Here is a 19696-nt window from a genome sequence, read left to right as displayed (position 1 = left end):
GTGGAAGAAAATGACAGTATTGGTAGGAGTGACCACTGCACAGTTCGTGTGGAAATTAAGACCTGTTGCTATGATATAGCAGGTGGTAATTGCCAGGCTGACCAAATCCCAAAGGGAAACTTGGCCAAGTTATCACAACAATTTGTAATTTGTATTTTTATTAAGAGAAAATATGTGCACTGAAGTCAAAAGTAAAGGGCCCACTACCACTTTTGGAGGTTTTAAATATTAAATTAAACATTTGTTAACAAAAGAAAAGAAAATTTAAACACACAAGATTATAGTTACACAGTTAAATTTAGTCTTACAACAGAGATTTCTACTTAGCTAGACTCCCAAAATAAACACCCTTTTCAGGCAACAGCCCAAAAAGATTCTTAATCTATAAAACATCCAGTAATATTATCATAAGGCACCCACTGTTGCTATAAGGAAGGTATATCACAGCCTCTCTCTTCCTCTCATTAGACAATGGAATTCCAAGGCTTTTAACAGAATCTTGCTTTCTGGAACAAGCGAGCACTTCCCTGGGGTGGCTAGAGATTGCTTTTTCATAAGTCTGTCTTCGCACAGTCCACCTTTCAAGATCTCACATGGCCATTCCGCATGCAGCTTTCAATCTTTCCTTAAATATATTTTCTCCATTTTGATCTTTAAAACCCATTGTTCCAAACTCTTCCAAATATAAGATATTCCATGTTTCCATCTTGTCTTTGCTTTTGGGTCAATAAAATATGATATCCCCACTGCTTGTTTACCTATGAACTCCTGCAAGATAGAAACATTTTCCTTGTCACCTTCTAATTACCCTTTGAAATTCAAACAACCTCTCAACTTATGTACAAATGCAAATGTTAGCTCATCCATATCCATCTCAAAGTGCCTGCTTTTACACCAAACCTTGCAGCTTGACTGTATTAATTTTAATTCAATTAGTCACACACACACAGCCCCCCAAAAGCCTGCTTCAGTGTCCCACAGTAATATTAGAAAAAAGATGATATTTCCTCTACAATGTCTTCACATTAAGGATACCCCCTATCATGTTGTGTGGCATTACCACCTTGGTAAATAGAATAGGTTTTATGAACATACGACCAAGGAACAGTAGGCCATTCAGCCCCTCGAGCCTGCTCCACCATTCAATAAGACCATTGCTGATCTAACAGTAACCTCAAATCTGCATCCCGCCTTCCCCCAATAACCTTTCACCCCCTTGTTTATCAAGAATATATCCACCTCTACCTTAAAAATATTCAAAAACTCTGCTTCCACCGGCTTCTCAAGAAGAGAGTTCCAAAGACCCACAACCCTCAGAGAAAAAAATTTTGCCTCATCTCCATTTCCAATGGGTGATCCCTTAATTTTAAACAGTGACCCCTAGTTCTAGATTCTCCCACAAGAGGAAATATCGTCTCCACATCCTACCTGTCAAGACCCCTCAGGATCTTACATGTTTCAATCAAGTCACCTCTTACTTTTCTAAACTCCAGCAGATACAAGCCTTGCCTGTCCAACCTTTCTGAAAAGACAACCCGTCCATTCCAGGTATTAGTCTGCTGAACCTTCTCTGAACTGCTTCCAATGCATTTACATCCTTCCTTAAATAAGGTGACCAATATTGTACGCAGTACTCCGGATGTGATCTCACTAGTGCTCTGTATCACTGCAGCATAACCTCCCTACCTTTGTTAAAAGCAAAATACTGCGGATGCTGGAAATCTGAAACAAAAACAAAAATAGCTGGAAAAACTCAGCAGGTCTGACAGCATCTGTGGAGAGTTAACAGTTAACATTTCAAGTCCATATGACTCTTCATCAGAACCACTCCATACCTTTGTATTCAATTCCTCTTGCAATAAATGAGAACATTCCATAGCTTTCTTAATTACTTTCTGTATCTGCATACTAGCCATTGCAATTCATGCACTAAGACACCCTGATCCCTCTGCATCTCAGAGCTCTGCAACCTCTCACCGTTTAGATAATATGCTTCTCTTTTATTCTTCCTGCCAAGATGGACAATTTCACATTTTCCCACTTTATACTCCATTTGCCAGACATTTGCCCACTCACTTAACCTATCTATATCTTTTTGTAGCCTCCTTATGTCCTCTTCACAATTTACTTTCCTACCTATCTTTGTGTCATCAGCAAATTCGGCAACCATCCCATCCATTCCTTCATCCAAGTCATTTACATAAATTGTAACAGTTTGCTATTTTCCAATCTAAAGATCCCTGTGGCACACCACTCATATCTTGCCAACCTGAAAAAGACCCATTTATGCCAACTCTCTGCTTCCTGTTGGCTAGTCAATCTTTTATCCATGCCAATATGTTACTCCCTATACCATGAGCTTTTATCTTACACAATAACCTCTGATGTGGCACTTTATCAAATGTCTTCTAGAAATCTAAGTACAGTGCATCCACCGGTTCCCCTTTATCCACAGCACATGTTATTTCCTCAAAGAACTCCAATAAGTTGGTTAAACATGATTTCCCTTTCATAAAACCAGGTTGACTCTGCCTGATTATCTTGAACTTATCCAAGTGCCCTGCTATAGCTTCTTTAATAATAGCTTCTAACATTTTCCCTACGGCAGATGTTAATCTAACTGGCCTATAGTTTCCCGCTTTCTGTCTCTCTCTCTTTTTGAATAGCGGAGTTATATTTGCTATTTTCCAATCTAAAGGGGTGTTCCCCGAATCTAGGGAGTTTTGGGAAATTAAAACCAATGCATCAACTATTTCATTAGCCACTTCTTTTAAGACCCTAGGATGAAGTCCATTAGGACCCGGGTACTTGTCAGCCCACAGCCCCAAAACTTTACTCAGTACTGCTTCTCTGGTGATTGTAATTTTCTTGAGTTCCTCCTTTCCTTCCACTTCCTGATTTCTAGCTGTTTCTGGGATGTTACTTGTATCCTCTACAGTGAAGACTAATGCGAAATACCTGTTCAATTCATTTGCCATCTCCTCGTTTTCCATTATCAATTCTCCAGGCTCTACTTTCTATAGGACCAACACTAACGTCGTTAACTTGTTTCTTTTTAAAATATTTACAGAAACTCTTACTTTCTGTTTTTATATTTCTGGCTAGCTTTTTCTCATACTCTAATTTTTCCTTCCATATTAATCTTTTAGTCATCCCTTGCTGTTACTTATATTCTGTCCAATCTTCTGAACTTCCATCTGTCTTTGCACAATTATATACTTTTTCTTTAAGTTTGATACTATCTTTAAACTTTCTAATTATCCACGGATGGTGTGTCTGTACCTTGGACTTTTTCTTATTCCTTGGAATGTGTTTCTTCTGTGTATTCTGAAATATCCCCTTAAATGTTTGCCACTGCATCTCTATCAATTAACCTAATTTGCCAATTCACTTTAGCTGGCTTTGCTTTCATGCCCTCATAATGGCCCTTACTTAAGTTTAAAAACATGGTCCCAGACCCACTCCTCTACCCCTCAAGCTGAATGTAAAATTCGATCATATTATAGTCGCTGCTACCTAGGGGCGCTTTCACCATGACACCATTAATTAATCCCATCCCGTTGCACACCCCAACTCATTTGAACAGATCTAGTAACAGAAAACCTTGCATCCATGATAGGTGGTGGGCCATCAGCAGCAGCAGGATTGCACTCAACCACAATCTCATGGCCCAGCATATCCCCCACTCTACCATTGCCATCAAACTGAGGGATCAACCCTGGTTCAATGAAGAGTGTAGCTCTTTTGAGTCAACCAAATAAACTAAATTAACAAAATCAGGGACAAAGTGAAAAGCAGTCCCTTGAAGGGAAACTGAAAAAAAAGACAAAATTTAAGAAACTTGCAAACATTAAACCAAAATGTGGTTAACAGGGTCAATAAAACACCCCTGTCCCCACAGTGCCCACGGAGCACACGAGGCCTTGACAGTGCCAGCAAATAATGCATGCTCCCTCTCCAGGGAGACCCGTCCGGGAACATAGCCGCAGAAGAGGGGCAGACAGTCGGGTCGGTTGACCCACATGATCGCCAGCTGCCTGGGCCTGTTAATGGCCAACTTGGCCAGGCCAAGGAGCAGGTTCATTAGGTCCTCCTCCCTCCTGGCCCCCCTCCGCACCGGGTGCCCATAGATCAGGAATTTAATTCCACCAGCTGCTGTGGTAGGATTTGAACCAGTTTCCCCATAGCATTAGCCTGGGCCTCTGGATTACTAGTTCAGTGACATTACTGCTACACCACTCTTTCCCCCCAAAGCCTACTGCACCTGGTATTCCCAGGCAGTCTCCCCCTGAGTCTGCTTAGCTTCCAAGATCAGGCGTTTTCAGACTTGTATGGCCGTAGGCAGCTGCAGCCTTGAAATTTTGCAAGGCGCCACACACAGCCATACTTTAAATGGTCTCACTCCGTGCCAGCAACTTCTCTTTGGGATTGCAGCAAGCAGCTGATTAGCAGCAAACAGCTTCAACACAGGTAAGTCTCGTGGTCAGTACCCACGACCTTGGCACCATGCTCTAACCATCTAAGCTAATCGGCCGGCTAAACCTAGGATTGAACCAGGGACCTTTAGATCAAGATCACATGCCAGGAGCAGCACCAGGCATACCTGAAAATGAGGTTCAACCTCGTGAAGCATCAACACAGGACTGCTTGCATGCCAAACAGTGGAAGGAGCATGCGATATACAGAGCTAAGTGACCCCACAAACAATAGATCAGATCCAAGCTCTGCAGCCCTACCACATCCAATCGTGAATGGTGGTGGACAAGTAAATAATTAACAGGAGGAGGAGGCTCCACAAATAGCCCCATCCTCAATGATGGAGGAGCCCAGCACATCAGTGCAAAAGATAAGGCTGAAGCATTTGCAACCATCTTCAGCCAGAAATGCCAAGTGGATGATCCATCTCAGCCTCCTTCTGAGGTCCCCAGCATCACAGATGCCAGTCTTCAGCCAATTTGATTTACTTTATGTAATATCAAGAAACAGCTGAAGGCACCCGATACGGCAAAGGCTATGAATCCTGACAAGATTCTGGCAATAATACTGAAGGCTTGTGCTCCAAAACTAGCCATGCCCCTAGCCAAGCTGGCATCCACTGGCAATGTGGAACATCTTCAGCTGCTTCATCAATGACCTTCCTTCCATCATAAGGTCAGAAGTGGGGATGTTCGCTCATGATTGCACAATGTTCAGCACCATTCACGACTGTTCAGATACTAAATCAGTCCGTGTCCATATGCAGCAAGACCTAGGCAACATTCAGGCTTAGGCTGATAGGTGACACATAACATTCATGTCACACAAGTACCAGGCAATGATCAACTACAACAAGGGAAAATCTAACCATCTCCCTTTAGCATTCAATGGCATTACCATCGCTGAATCCCTCACAATCAAAATCCTGGGGGGTTACCATTGACCAGACACCGAACTGGGTCAGCCATATAAATACTGTGGCTACAAGAGCAGGTCAAAGGCTGGGAATTCTGCAGTAATTCACCTCCTGACTCCCCAAAGCCTGTCCACTATCTACAAGGCAGAAGTCAGGAGTGTGATGGAATACCTGGATGCTTGGATTAGTGCAGCTCAAACAACACTCAAGAAGCTTCACACCATCCAGGACAAAGCAGCCTGCTTGATTGGTACCCCATCCACGACCTTAAGCATTCAATCCCTCCACCACCGACACACAGTGACAGCAAAGTGAATCATCCACAAAATGCACTGCAGCAACTCGCTAAAGCTCCTTCAACAGCACCTTCCAAACCAGTGACCTCTTTCACCTGGAAGGACAAATGTAGGAGATGCATGGCAATATAACCACCTGCGAGTTCCCCTGCAAGTCACACACCATCCTTCATTGTCACTAGGTCAAAATCCTGGAACTCTCCTCCTATCAGCATTGTGGATTTACCTACACCACATGGACTGCAGCAGTTCAAGAAGACGGCTCATCTTCTCATGGTCAAATAGGTATGGGTAGTGATGATCACTTCCCGTGAACAAATTAAAAAAAACAATGTTGTTCACTCTTTATTGATTGTTCATAATAGTGTCCAGTGTTGTACTCATCACTCTATGGGACATGGCTGAACTTGTAGACTCAGCTGGCCCTCCAGACAACTCACCTAGACTGCTGCAACAACACCTTCCAAACTTGCCACCTCTACTGCTTAAAATGATAAGGCAGCAGGTAAATGGTAACACCACTTTGCAGGTTCCCCTCCAAGTAACACACTATCCTGACTTCATCATCACTGGTTCTAAATCCTGGACTCCCTCCCTAACAGTGCTATGGGTGTACCTACACCAAGTAGACTGCACCACCACTTTCTCAAGAGCAATAAATGCCAGTGACATCCACATTCAATTTTAAAAAAAGTAGGTCATTGATGCTTTGTTCTGAGAATAAGTATTTGTTCATTTTCCTCATGTACAGTTATTAGCTGAATGAGACACCATTACAATTTTTCCATATGGCAGCATGTCCCAAAAGTCATTAATTATTATAGTCCCTAGTGAGAGGATAATCTGATTCTCCTTAAATATGAATGAACAATACAAGCACTTATCAATTTTGTGAGAGAGGTATCCTTCCCTTGATCAATCAGACATCTTGCAGCAGAGTTCTATCATTTTAAAACCTCAAGCGCAATAATAAATGCCACCTAGTGAAGCAGGGTTGCTCAAGCATATATCATGTCAATGCATTTACGCTTTATATCAGTAGCTTGCTAATATTAGAGTTCCTAATGCACCATATTTCAATTTCTTACATTGCCCACACAGCCTTAAGTTATGGGAGAAACTATGGGGGTAACTTTCTGCAGGGGTCCTCCCACAGTAACTTCAGCAGACGCGTTGCAGAAACTTTGGAACATTGGCAAAAATGCCACTTATGCAATTTTTCTGCAGCTCATCTATCAGATACGTTATGGTGAATGAACAGGGGACATTTAAAATCCCCCTATTTTCTTAAAACAGAAGTCTGGTTAGACATCATCAAGTGCTAAATGCATGTTTCACCTTCCCTGAATTCTAACTCCTGTTTCTATACCGCCAAAAGGTATGGATCTGAAGGGAGTATCTGCCCATTGCCTTCTACAATTATGCTCCATGCTTTTCATTGTATGCGTCAGGAGCGGAAGAAAGTAAAGATAAACACTAATAATCAGGTAAAGCACTTCTATTAATTGTGCATCATTATCAATAGATGAAAATAAATTGAATCTGGGACACCAAACATGGACAAAGTTACAAAGTATTCTCAGCTGTAATATTATGGGTCTACGATTCATTAAGAACCTCGTTTCTTGCTGTTGCGCTATGGTGAAATATCCAAGGCTGTTTCTGCAGCAGCTGATTTGCTCTCTATGCCAACGTTACAACTGATGTGACAAAACAGATTGTGCTGGAGCTGCTCAACCAGCCATCCTTCTTCTGCTGTCACCCTCCTCCATTGTAACCACTTTGATAAGTAAGTTGAGATTTATAAGGTTTTCTGAGTGTTTTCTTTCATTATTAATTTAACCACTTGTGTAATAAAGCTAGGAAAATCGTAGCCACCTCTCATGTCATGCTCTGCAGTGCCTTCTGATGCTGACAAAGCTGTTCTTCCAGCTGGCACGTTGAACTGGCATTCTATTCAGGTTGATTAATAAGCTACTAACTGAAACTCTCGAAAAACGCATGGTGCAAATGCAATACTTTCATATAATCTTTTTCTGCAGTTTTAGATTTTAAACCACTCTAGCCCATATCTCTGCTTATTCCACTTCTTTATACTGGCCTGTAGCTCTTTCCCCTCACAGATTTAACAATTATGAACAGTACACCAGCTGAAGCTCCAACATGCAACTGACCCCAGTGAGACAGATTGCTAGAGGCTACTATCATTACTTCTTCTGGAAAAAAAAACACATGTTTGATTTCAAGTACCAACAACAAAGCTAGAGCTGGAGTAAGTAAAATGCAACTGAACATAGTGGTAAACTATGGAAAATAAACACTTGGGGCCTAATACTAGCAATGCTTCCGAATTGAGACTCATGCATCTCTCAATGGTTTAGCTTTTAGAGCTCTGGCCGGAATTTTCCAGCACCCTACCAGCCGCAGGGCCAGCGAGCCACTGAAATCTCCATTCACATCGGCGGGACTGGAAGATACTCCCAGTATGAGGGGATGGAAAATTCTGGCCTCTGTGTCTATCTCCTCTGTAGCTTGCAAGAATTAAAGGTTATAGTACTAAAGTAATTGGGGTGCTTTCATAGCAAAGTGGTATAATCGTCACCCGGCATTTGTGAGGATAAAGATCTTTCCTCACTAAGTTTGTTATCCAAATGAATCAGTGAAATACCATCACCGAGCATAAAGGAGTCTGCAATCCAAACGAAATAACTGATGCCTAATTTGGCATTTCCAGTTCTTGATGGTATTTGTGCACTAGTACAGAGATTGGAGCTATGTGGAATGATGATGCATCAGTTTTCAGAATCAAGGATGTCACAGAAGAAGAACCAAATATCAATAGGAAGTCTACATCATCTTTGTTGCCGACTTTCCATTATCTCAGCATCAGGGTAGTGTTTAGTTACTATGGTTAAGTCTAAAATCAAACATTGTATGAAATGAGATAGAGTGATTTCTAACTGAACCTCACTCCCAGGTATATTCATATTAGACATGTAAATATTATTATTCATATGTCCTCCCCATACAGAACTAAGTGTGATAATTTGCTTCACAGGACACAGTCTGCTAATGTGTTCCAAAATCCCATGCAATGCCCAAACCCATTAGTCAAGAATTTATCATTTATATTATATTTATAATATAAGCTTGAATTTTATAATATAAGCACATTATAAGCCTAGAAATTCATGTTAGCATTGTTATTATGTTCCAGTTTCTATCAAATTCCTGTGTCCACTATATAACCGAGATGTTAATCCCATATTGACTGGACCAGGTTAAAAAAAGGTTTTCTTACTTTCATGAATGTAACAGTATAAGGTATTAGACATGAGCCTGGGACAATAGTGCTTAGTTTTATCAGCAAAGCATCATAGTTAAAAAAAGTTCAGATTGAAGTACATTTTACAGAGCAGCAAAGAAATATGCTCTAAGTATTCCTCTTCTGTTTACACATTTATTTTGCAGAGGAGATTGTGGGTAAGTTGTATTATGCCAGTCCAATTTAATCAATTGCTTCTACTGTAATTACCATGGAGCCTTGCAGATCTATAGGGTAGACTATAGGGTATAGAAAACAAGCTTTCTACAATGGAACTTCTTAATAACAGTTTTGTGAAGCTGCTCTAAGTCTAACAAAGGGAGATTGGAATTATAGCACTATTACTAAGTTAAAATAAAGGTCAAGTGCCAACTCAAATCAGTGGGTGTTAGATTTGTTGAAAACAGCATCAAAATTTGTAGAGATGCTTAACATTTTCTTTCCAATTATTTAATGAGTCACTGTGAAGTTATTAAACTCAAAAATGGCCAAATCTTAGAGAAGTGAATTCCACTAACTGTATTTTTTAAGATTAATTTCAGTAAGTTCTGTTCTCAACAAGATAGGAGAATATTGAAGACAGATTATTTTTTTCACCCTGGCCAGTGTCAGCAAGGTATATTTCACATTAGGTATCTGATGGAATAAATGCAGAGAAATGCACAAGAAAGACTTGTGTGTCACCTGTGGCTCAGTTGGTAGCAATCTTACCTCCAGGTCACAAGGTTCTGGGTTCAACATCTCCCACTCCAGGGCTTGAGCAGAAATATCAAGGCTGACACTCCAGCCATGACACTGAAGGAGGTGCCATCTTTTGGGTGAGATGTTTACGGGCTAATATTTATCCCTCAATGGAAATTACAAAAACAGATTATCTGGTCATTATCACATTGCTGTTTAGGCACTTTCCATCACACTGTGATGCATTTAAAGACACTTGGCAGCCGTGAAAAGCACTATATAAATGCAAGTCTTTCTTTTTCTTTTTTTCATACCTTCATGGCAATATACTTCATGAAAACCTCATCAGTAAGACTTTCAACGCATCTGCACAACATTTCCACGCCATACCACGTCTTGCTTGTGGCCTCGCAGTGAGTTAGTTGAATTGTGTGTTTATTAATGATAAATTCAAGAGAATGAGAATGACCTTAGCAACCAGTTTTTAAGCACCATGAGTATCATTTTGTCTCCATGCTGGCGTCCACAGTGCATGTATGCACTATTGGTGCGTGTTGCACCTGATGCCATTTTGGTGAGGGTATCAGGGTACGTACAGGGAGATTCCACTGGAAGTATGCAAGCTAAGCAGATTGTGATGTCACCAATACCGCCAATTTGGAGCTCAACACCCCACTTAACTGTAACTCTTAACCTCACGCAGCTGAACATGCATTCGATAGCAGGAAGGATCCCCCAACAGTGCTATTTAAAGGGATCAACTTCTTTCAGGTTAGTTGCTAATTGATTTGTATTGACTGTTGCTATGATTGTAGACATGCTTGGTGGTTTCTAGAGCTGTTCAAAGTTGTTAATGTCTACAGAGAGTGGTATGGCAGATGTTGAAGTACTTTGTCCTAACCTCAAGGATCCCATACAAACCACTTGCCCTCAGTCATGGGTGGAGTAGTATGTATTCTTTTTGGACTACAGCATGACTGGGAGGATAAACAGAAGAGACAGAGAGCCGGGCAAACTTCTGGAAGAGGGAGGATTAAATCTCTCAGGAGGAGGGCACATCCTCCCGGGGTGCCCATGGAGCACTCTTCTCTTACTTAAGCTTCAGCAAGTAACAGAGTATCAGCTATCTCCACATTGCTCATGAGATCATCACTGAAATCAACCACCTGCTGCAGCTCCAACTGCAACCCCTCCATTGTGCAAGATGCCATTGACAGCATGCACATTGCTTTGTAGGTGCCACATGTCAGCTGTAAGAGATGTACCACAACGAAAAGGATTTTGCTCCCTCATCATCCAGCTGGTGTGCGATCATAGGCAGCATATCAGGCAAGTCAATACTTGGCATCCTGGCAATAGTCATGATCCTTTCATTTTACTGTGTCATCTACATTTCAGCCACATGACAAATGAGAGCATGGTTAATGGGCACAGTTGCTATCCTTTGATGACATGGCTCATGACTCATGCACAACCCAAGCACAGGTGTGCATCATGCATACAATGAAAGTCAGGCTGCCAAATGAAATGTGATAGAAGAGACTACTGGGATACTGAAACAATGCTTGTGCTGCCTGGACTGCTCTGGAAGAACCCTTCAGAGCGGTCGTCAAGACTCATGGAGGTGTGTTGGACTCACCATCATGAGGGCACAGCCCTTGCCACCAGCTATACAACAACCAGCTGAAGAGGGGGAGGAGGAAGAAGAGGAAGGGAGGAGGTAGCCAGCGCAGCCGCTTTCTGACCGGGCTGTCCATGATCGACACATTCAACTGCAACACTAGTAAACTCAACACCAATTCCCTATTCACCAACAGTCTCACAACCTACCTCCCCTCTGTTACTGAGTATTACAGCATCTGCTTGGCCACCATGTTAAAATAAAGGCCACACAAAATAAACATTCCAAACTAAATTTAAAAATCAAGCCATTCTATATTGTACACAACCATCAACTAATCATCCTTGTGCATTCCCTTAGTGCCTGTCTTCCTTGTACTTATGCCTGTCCCAGTGCTCCTGTTCAGTGCTCCTCCAGTCACTGCAGCATGGCTGGTGGAAGGCTGCCATTCTTTGGTGGAGAACACTGCAGATGGCCTTGCAGGACAATCTCAAGGAGCTCTGTCCCTTGTGTGCCCATTTTCAGACTGTACCATCTCAGCAAAAGCAGTAACACTCTGGGCTGGCTGGCTGACAGACAACAAGGACACAGGTGGAGTGACAGTGTTGGGAGGACAAATGCTGTCCTCCTGAGAGAGGAGAGCAGGTTCATAATCTACGGATACACTGCCACTCCCCTGGGGTAGGACATCAGCAATCCTAGTAATTTGTTGGAACACATATTACTGGACTGCTGTGACACTCCTTTGAACATTGCTTCTTTTTAATACTTTCACAAGATGTGGGCATTGCTGGCTAAGCCAACATTTGCTGCCCACCCCTAAGTGCCATTGAGAAGATGTTGGTGAGCTGCATTCTTGAACTGCTGCAGTCCATGTGGCCAGAGTGCTATTTGGGAGGGAATTCCAGGATTTTGACTGAGCGACAGTGAAGGGTTGTGACATAGCTCCAAGTCAGGATGGTGTATGGCTTGGAGGGGATATTGCAGGTGGTGGTGTTCCCATGCATCTGCTGCTCTTGCCCTTCTAGGTGGTAGAGGTCACAGGTTTAGGAGGTGCTGTTGAAGGAGCCTTGGTGAGTTGCTGCATTGCATTGTAGATGGTACACACTGCTACCACTGTGTGTCAGTGGTGGAAGGAGTGAATGCTTAAGGTGGTGGATGGGGTGTAAATCAAGAAGGCTGCTTTGTTCTGGATGGTGTCGAGCTTCTTGAGTGTTGTTGGAGCTGCACTCATCCAGGCAAGAGGACAGTATTCCATCACAGTCCTGACTTGTGGCATGTAGTAGACGGACAGGCTTTGGGGAGTCTGGAGGTGAGTTATTCGCCGAAGAATTCCCAGCCTCTGACCTGCTCTTGTAGCTACTGTATTTATATGACTGATCCATGAGCTCAGTTTCTTGTCAATGGTAACGATCAGCATGTTGACAGTGGGGTTTCAGTGATGGTAATTAAATGTCAAGGGGAAATGGTTGGATTCTCTCTTGTTGAAGATGGTCATTGCCTGGCATTTGTGTGGGGCAAATGTTATTTTCCACTTATCAGTCCAAGACTGAATGTCGCCCAGGTCTTGTTGCATATGGACATGGACTGCTTCAATGTCTGAGGGGTCCTGAATGGTGCTGAACATTGTACAATCATCAGCGAACATCCCCACTTCTGACCTAATGATGGTGGGAAGGTCATTGATGAAGTAGCTGAAGTTGTTTGGGCCTAGGGCACTACCATGAGAAACTCCTGCAGTGATGTCCTGGAACTGAGATGATTGACCTCCAATGACCACTGTGCTACCCTCTACTCAGAGAATGAATAAAAATGTTCATTGTAAGCAGACTTGTCAGAATTTTTCCATATTATATATAGATATGCAATCGGGCTGGACCTTGTAATAGTAATGTTATCTAGTTTTTAGATGAGGTCTTTGACACAATGACTGTCCTGTAGAAACACTATCATCCATTGAACTGAATGGGTTCAACATGGCAAAATGAGAACTTGCTGCAATTTAATAATTTGCCTATAATGGTATCTATTACTGTTTGGTTAAATAGCTTCTCTTAACCTTGCTGTAAAGCAGAATGGTTTACACAGAGAATACATGATAGCCTCAGTGACTTACCAAAAAACAAATAAACCACTCAGAATTGTCAGGCAGGTAATTCATGAACCCAAGTGCAAATGAGTTATGTAAGTCAGTGCATTGGTGATTTAGGTGATTTGTTTTTTTAGGGCGTATTGAGTGTTTTTAGTCATTTAATTTAGTTTTGAAAGAGAAATCACAATTGCTCTGTGTTATTTAACATCATGGAAGGTTATGCTTGCTTCTTGATATCATATAATTTTATCAGATCAACATAGAAGACACAGGCAGACATTTTGATAGAAAATCAATTAGGGAGTTGCTTATATTTTTGTTTTTGAAGTTGCCAAGAGATGGACTTTCTGGTCTCACATATTCCCTTGTATAATTGCATATGTTTAACTTTTTGTATTAGTTAGAACTATTTTGAACTATAACATATTGCATTAACATATTGTTTTTCCTGGCTCCTCAGCCCTAGCACCCAGATTTTGCAGTAGTAATGATAGTGAAACCATCAACCATATAAATTCTGTGGCCACAGAGCAGGTCAGAGGCTAGGAGTCCTGCAGTGAGTAACTCACCACCTGACCCCCCAAAGTCTGTCCACCATCTACAAGGCATAAGCAGCTCCAACAACACACAAGAAGCTTGACACCATCCAGGACAATACAGCCTGCTTGATTGGCAGCCCTTTCACAAACTTTCACTCCCTCCACCACTGGCGCACAGTGGCAGCAGTGTGTACCATCTACAAGATGAACTGCAGAAACGCACCAAGCCTCCTTAGACAGCACCTTCCAAACTCATGACCACTACCATCTAGCAGGACAAGGGCAGCAGACACGTGGGAACACCCCTCCAAGCCACTCAACATTCTGACTTGGAAATATATTACCATTCCTTCACTGTTACTGGGTCAAAATCCTGGAACTCCCTTCCTAACAGCACTGTGGGTGTACCTACACCACATGGACTGCAGCGGTTCAAGAAGGCAGCTCACCACCACCTTCTCAAGGGCAATTAGGGATGGGCAATAAATTCTGGCCTAACCAACGACACCCATATCCCATGAATGAATAATTTAAAAATTGCCATCATTACACCTGTGAAACTGGTGGTAACTTCTGGAGTCTGCATACATGCAGTTAAACATAGGGAATGCAGAAGTCACTGTCTGTGATTCAACGCTTCTCCAGAGAGTGCACTATTGAGACCCCAACAGATTACAACAATTAGAAATCTTTAAACTGACGAAAACTTCCACTCTGACTCTCTTAGTCTCGCTGTTGAAAACCTTGAAAAAGTTACACTTTGTTGAATGAGTTGTAACTGGGTTTTTAATAGCGTACTAAATTCACATTTACTAGAAAATAGCCTCATGACCCTGAAAGAGTAATTTTACATTTGTTGAATATCAAATATCTCCATTTGATAAGAAATTGCACATATTTTAAATATTTTTTGAAGTTTATATTTTAGGTTTTACCATAATCCCACATGTATGTTCCAATTAATTATTTCACTTTCAGTAAAATTTAAAAATTAAATGTGAAGAAGTTCAGTAGTTTTACTTCCTAGTTTGCTGCTAGTGAGAATACTTCAATGTGATTGGCTGCTTACCCTGCTTGATGATATTACTGTTACTGGACGTTTGGAGATCCCCTTGACTTGGGATCAGGTTCAAACTACAGTTGGGAAAGGGGTAATCCACACCACAGAGATCACTATATCTTTGTGGGCAAGTGTCTCCAAGGTCAGCAGTGAGCGCCATTGCTTTGCTACTGACCACAAAATCTAGCCCACTATTACTGTACCAGAATTTTTGGCACCGTACTTCATGATCTGAAATCCTCTCTTTTTAGAATCATTTTTAAAAGATCAATTAGCAAATAGAATTCATGGAACTGTCAGAAATCTAAGAGTTAATGTAAACATAAACATATGTAAGCTCTTTAAGAATTCTTAAACAGAAAAAAAATTACATTTGTTCATGAGAAGACTGAACACTAACTGAATCCAGTTTATCAGTTTTCGGTAAACTATCCAATTGAAATTCCCAGTGGAACAAGTTCCCTTATGTGTTAGTGCTGTCCATAGTCTCATAGACACAGAACACTAATGGGCCTGCCGGTAGTTAAACTGCACAAGATTATCGATTTAATGCTGAAAATCTCATTATAGTGTATGTTGTTGAAATTTGAATTCAGTGGTATAGGTGTTGCACTTCAAACATATATTTGCATTATCAAATTTTGTTGCTTTAAATGAACAGGGATAAAAGGACTCTTGGTATCCAATCTTGTCTCAGAATTCATTGCTGCAAATCAATGGAGTGACCCCATTACATAGCAAGTTCTCAACAGGGCACCTTCGCTGTTGGCCTCCATACTGCTTTAAGTAATGTATCCACAGTGCAATTGCTGCCATGGAAACAGAAACTGCAAGGTTCAAGACCTTGGCTTATAACTGAATTGGATCTGGTTTACGTAGCAGTATTTCTGACCTCATACATACATAAAACCTATCTCTTACCCCAATTATACTGTGGGCATCAGAGCAACATTGCTGATTTTTTTAAGGAGTGGTGGGAGCAGGCAGCATTGATTTATACTATCTGCTTGGCTAAGACTGAAGTGTTGTATTGTCATATTATTGTGAAGATAAGACAGTTTAACAGAGCCTGTAGCTTATGTGGGCATACAGTCATTTTTCAGAGGCCACATCCAAAAATATTTTTGCTAAAGAACAAAATAATTAATTACCTGGTCAAAAGAAATGGCAATTATATCAGCAAAAAAAGTATGGATTTATTTTGAAAGACCCTACTGCGAAAAACTGGACAATGTCACTAGGACAACATTTTTCACCTGTAAATGTCACCTAAGACACGCTACAATTACCTACACCATTCCCTGGTTCCAAGTTGAACTATATGATATATTTACATATTTACTCATGAATAAGCTCATACAAAAATAGATTTTAAATTAAATGAGTTTGCATCCACTGTGTGTTACATCATGGCAAGGCAGTTTATTGTAGCTGATGAGCATTGCTACATGTGCAAACATAGAGTAATAGAGTCATAGAGGTCTACAGCACAGAAAAAGGCCCTTTGGCCCATCGAGTCTGCGCCAGTCAAACAAGTACAAGTACCTAACTATTCTAATCCAATTTTCCAGCACTAGGCCCATAGCCTTGTATGCCATGGCATCGCAAGTGCATATCCAAATACTTAAATACTATGAGGGTTTCTGCCTCTACCTTTCAGGCAATGGGTTCCAGATTCCCACCACCCTCTGGGTAAAAAATTCTTCTTCACATCCCCCCTAAACCTCCTGCCCCTCACCTTAAATCTATGTCCCCAGGTTATTGATCCCTCCACCAAGGGGACAAATTCCTTCCTGTCTACCCTATCTATACCCCTCATAATTTTATACACCTCAATCATGTCCCTCCTCAATCTCCTCTGCTCCAGGGAAAATAACCCTTGTCTATCCAATCTCTCCTGATAACTAAAACTCTCCAGCCCAGGCAACATCCTGGTAAATCTTCTCTGCACTCTAGTGCAATCACATCCTTCCTATAATGCGGATTCCAGAACTGCATGCAATACTCTAGCTGTGGCCTAACCGGCGTTTTATACAGGTCCAGAATAACCTCCCTGCTCTTATATTCTATGCCTCGGCTATAAAGGCAAGTATCCCATATGCCTTCTCAACCACGTTATCTACCTGTTCCGCTACCTTAAGGGACCGGTGGACATGCTACCAAGGTCCCTCTGATCCTTGGTATTTCCCAGGGTCCTACCATTCATCTTGTATTCCCATGCCTTGTTTGTCCTGCCGAAGTGCATCACCTCACACTTATCTGGATTAAATTCCATTTGCCATTGATCAGCCCATCTGACCAGCCCGTCTATATCCTCCTGTAACCTAAGGCTATCCTCCTTGCTATTTACCACCCCACCAATTTTCATGTCATCCTTACTGATCAATCCTCCTACATTCAAGTCTAAATCGTTTATAAATACCACAAACAACAAGGGACCCAACACTGATCCCTGTGGAACCCCACTGGACACAGACATCCAGTCACAAAAACACCCCTTGACCATCACTCTCTGCTTCTTGCCACTCAGCCAATTCTGGATCCAATTTGCCAAACCTTTGTTATCAGTCTCCCATGTGGGACCTTATCAAAAGCCTTGCTGTCTTTATTAGCTGACTTCAGTATTTACATCAACAGACAGCATAAACTGATCCACTGACACCAAACTATCTCCCCCAAAAGCGGGTGGGTATATGGACAACCAATCTGTCGCAGGAGGTGGGATGGTTATTAAAACGTTTTAAGGAGGTTGCATGTTTCCATTTTAACTAACATCTTAGGTTTAATTTCTGCAGGGTGGGTATCCCACTGAGAAGGGCCAGATTGATGAGAGAAGTGCTTATTGCATTTCTTGTGGACCAAGAGAAGCAGGACTTCTCTGGCCCACCAAGGTTTTCTTTTAAACATTCCCTGATCATCCAATCCCCACCCATGGAGGAGGATTTTCCCCTCGTTGAGCGGGCCCTGGAACAGCCATGGCTCCGACCGCGATTGCACGCTGGCCGGCCAATTAACAGTCAGCCAGTGTCAAAGGCGCATTAAGAGCCTCAGTGCTGCCGGGGTGGGGGGGGGCGGGAGGAGCGCAAGTGCTGAAGCGTGTGCATGTGGGGGCACAGAGCTGCCTCAGGGAGCTGACAGATTTTAAATACAAAAATAAACTTTTTACATACGAGATAAACATGTCCCCACATGTGACTCAATCACATGAAGAGGAACATGTAAAAAAGGATTTAAAATTTTAAAATTTTTTTTTAGTAAGCGTTGGAAATCTCATCCCACCCGTGGATGAGGTTTCATTAAAAATGCAAAGGCCTCCTGTTCTATTCGCCCGCTCGCCAACCGAATAGTTGAGCGGGCAGCAAAAAATGCATCTTAATTAACTACTTAGGGGCCTTAATAAGCCTCCTAATTGTCAGCGGGCATGCTGCTGCCTCTTGCGCGCGCCCACCGACCAAAAGACGCTAGCCTGACGTCATCGCACGCTATTACACTCCCATTCGGGTGGGGCGCACGCCCGCCTGCGGGACAAAGAAATCTGCCCCTGATGTATGAAGTACCCGTGAAGTTTGACTTCTGCCCCCAACCCTCCCACCAACACCTGCCTCTGATCGACGATGTTCAATATGCCCCCACCAATGTTTGACTCCCCTGAAATCTCCAATGCCCTCCCATCTGGGATACCAGACTTACCTGACTTTCATTCCCCAGTTGCTTTCCAGCCCTACAGACAACCCGCCAGTGAATCTGAATGGCTGATGGATGGAAAGCCTGTTGAGATGTTGAAAACAGGTCCTGCTGTTCAATTTTGCAGGACCTGCAGGTAACCCTTACATCTGGGTTTCCTGTCTGCAAATTCTCTCCTACTTCTCTTCCCAGCTTCAGGTTATTACCAAGCCCACAGTGTCACCGGACAATTGACTTTTGTAGAGCACTAGTTAAAAGGTTTTAATTATAAACATCATGGTAATTCCTTGAAGATGCTGTTTTATTCTGGCTAACAACAGCAGTATAAATGTGGTGTTAGGCTTTACCTATGATGAACAAAATGTCACATATAATGTTGATACAATTTATGGTTAGTATGATGATGTGATTTAGGTACCTAACTCCCACTAATTAGTGTTGAAATTATGGGCAGAATTTTATCTTTGTCGGGCGGGTTCGGTGGGGGCAGTCGGGAAGCCGACTGCTGCCCGCGATCGGGCCCGGAAGGCAATTTCACGCTGGTGGGCCAATTAAGGCCCACCGAGCATGAAATATGAGCCGCAGCGCTCAGCGCTGCCAGTGCAGGCGGGAGGAGTGCCAGATGGGCGAGCACGACCTTCACGCATGTGCACGAGTACGGGCTACATAATCTCCCTGAGGCAGCTCTCTGCCTCAGAGAGATGAAGGTACATGGAAAAAAATAGAAAGGTAATGAAACATGTCCCCTCATATGACTGTCACATGAGCTGGGATGTTATTAATGAAAAATGAAAATTTTATTTTTATTTGCTTTTGGAAAGCTCATCCCGCCCGTGGATGAGGTTCCCGAAAAAGTGCAAAGGCCACTTTGCGATTTTGCCTGTCCGCCAACCGTAAGGTTGGACAGGCAGCGAAAAATTTATTTCAATTAACTTTTTAATGGCCTTAATAGGCCTTTTAATGTTCACTATGCCAACTCCGGCGCACGCCCGCCAAACCGAAATAT

Source organism: Cetorhinus maximus, chromosome 22, assembly GCF_964194155.1.
Source record: "Cetorhinus maximus chromosome 22, sCetMax3.hap1.1, whole genome shotgun sequence".
Taxonomy (NCBI): Eukaryota; Metazoa; Chordata; class Chondrichthyes; order Lamniformes; family Cetorhinidae; genus Cetorhinus; species Cetorhinus maximus.
Note: the sequence above shows the minus strand (reverse complement) of the source record.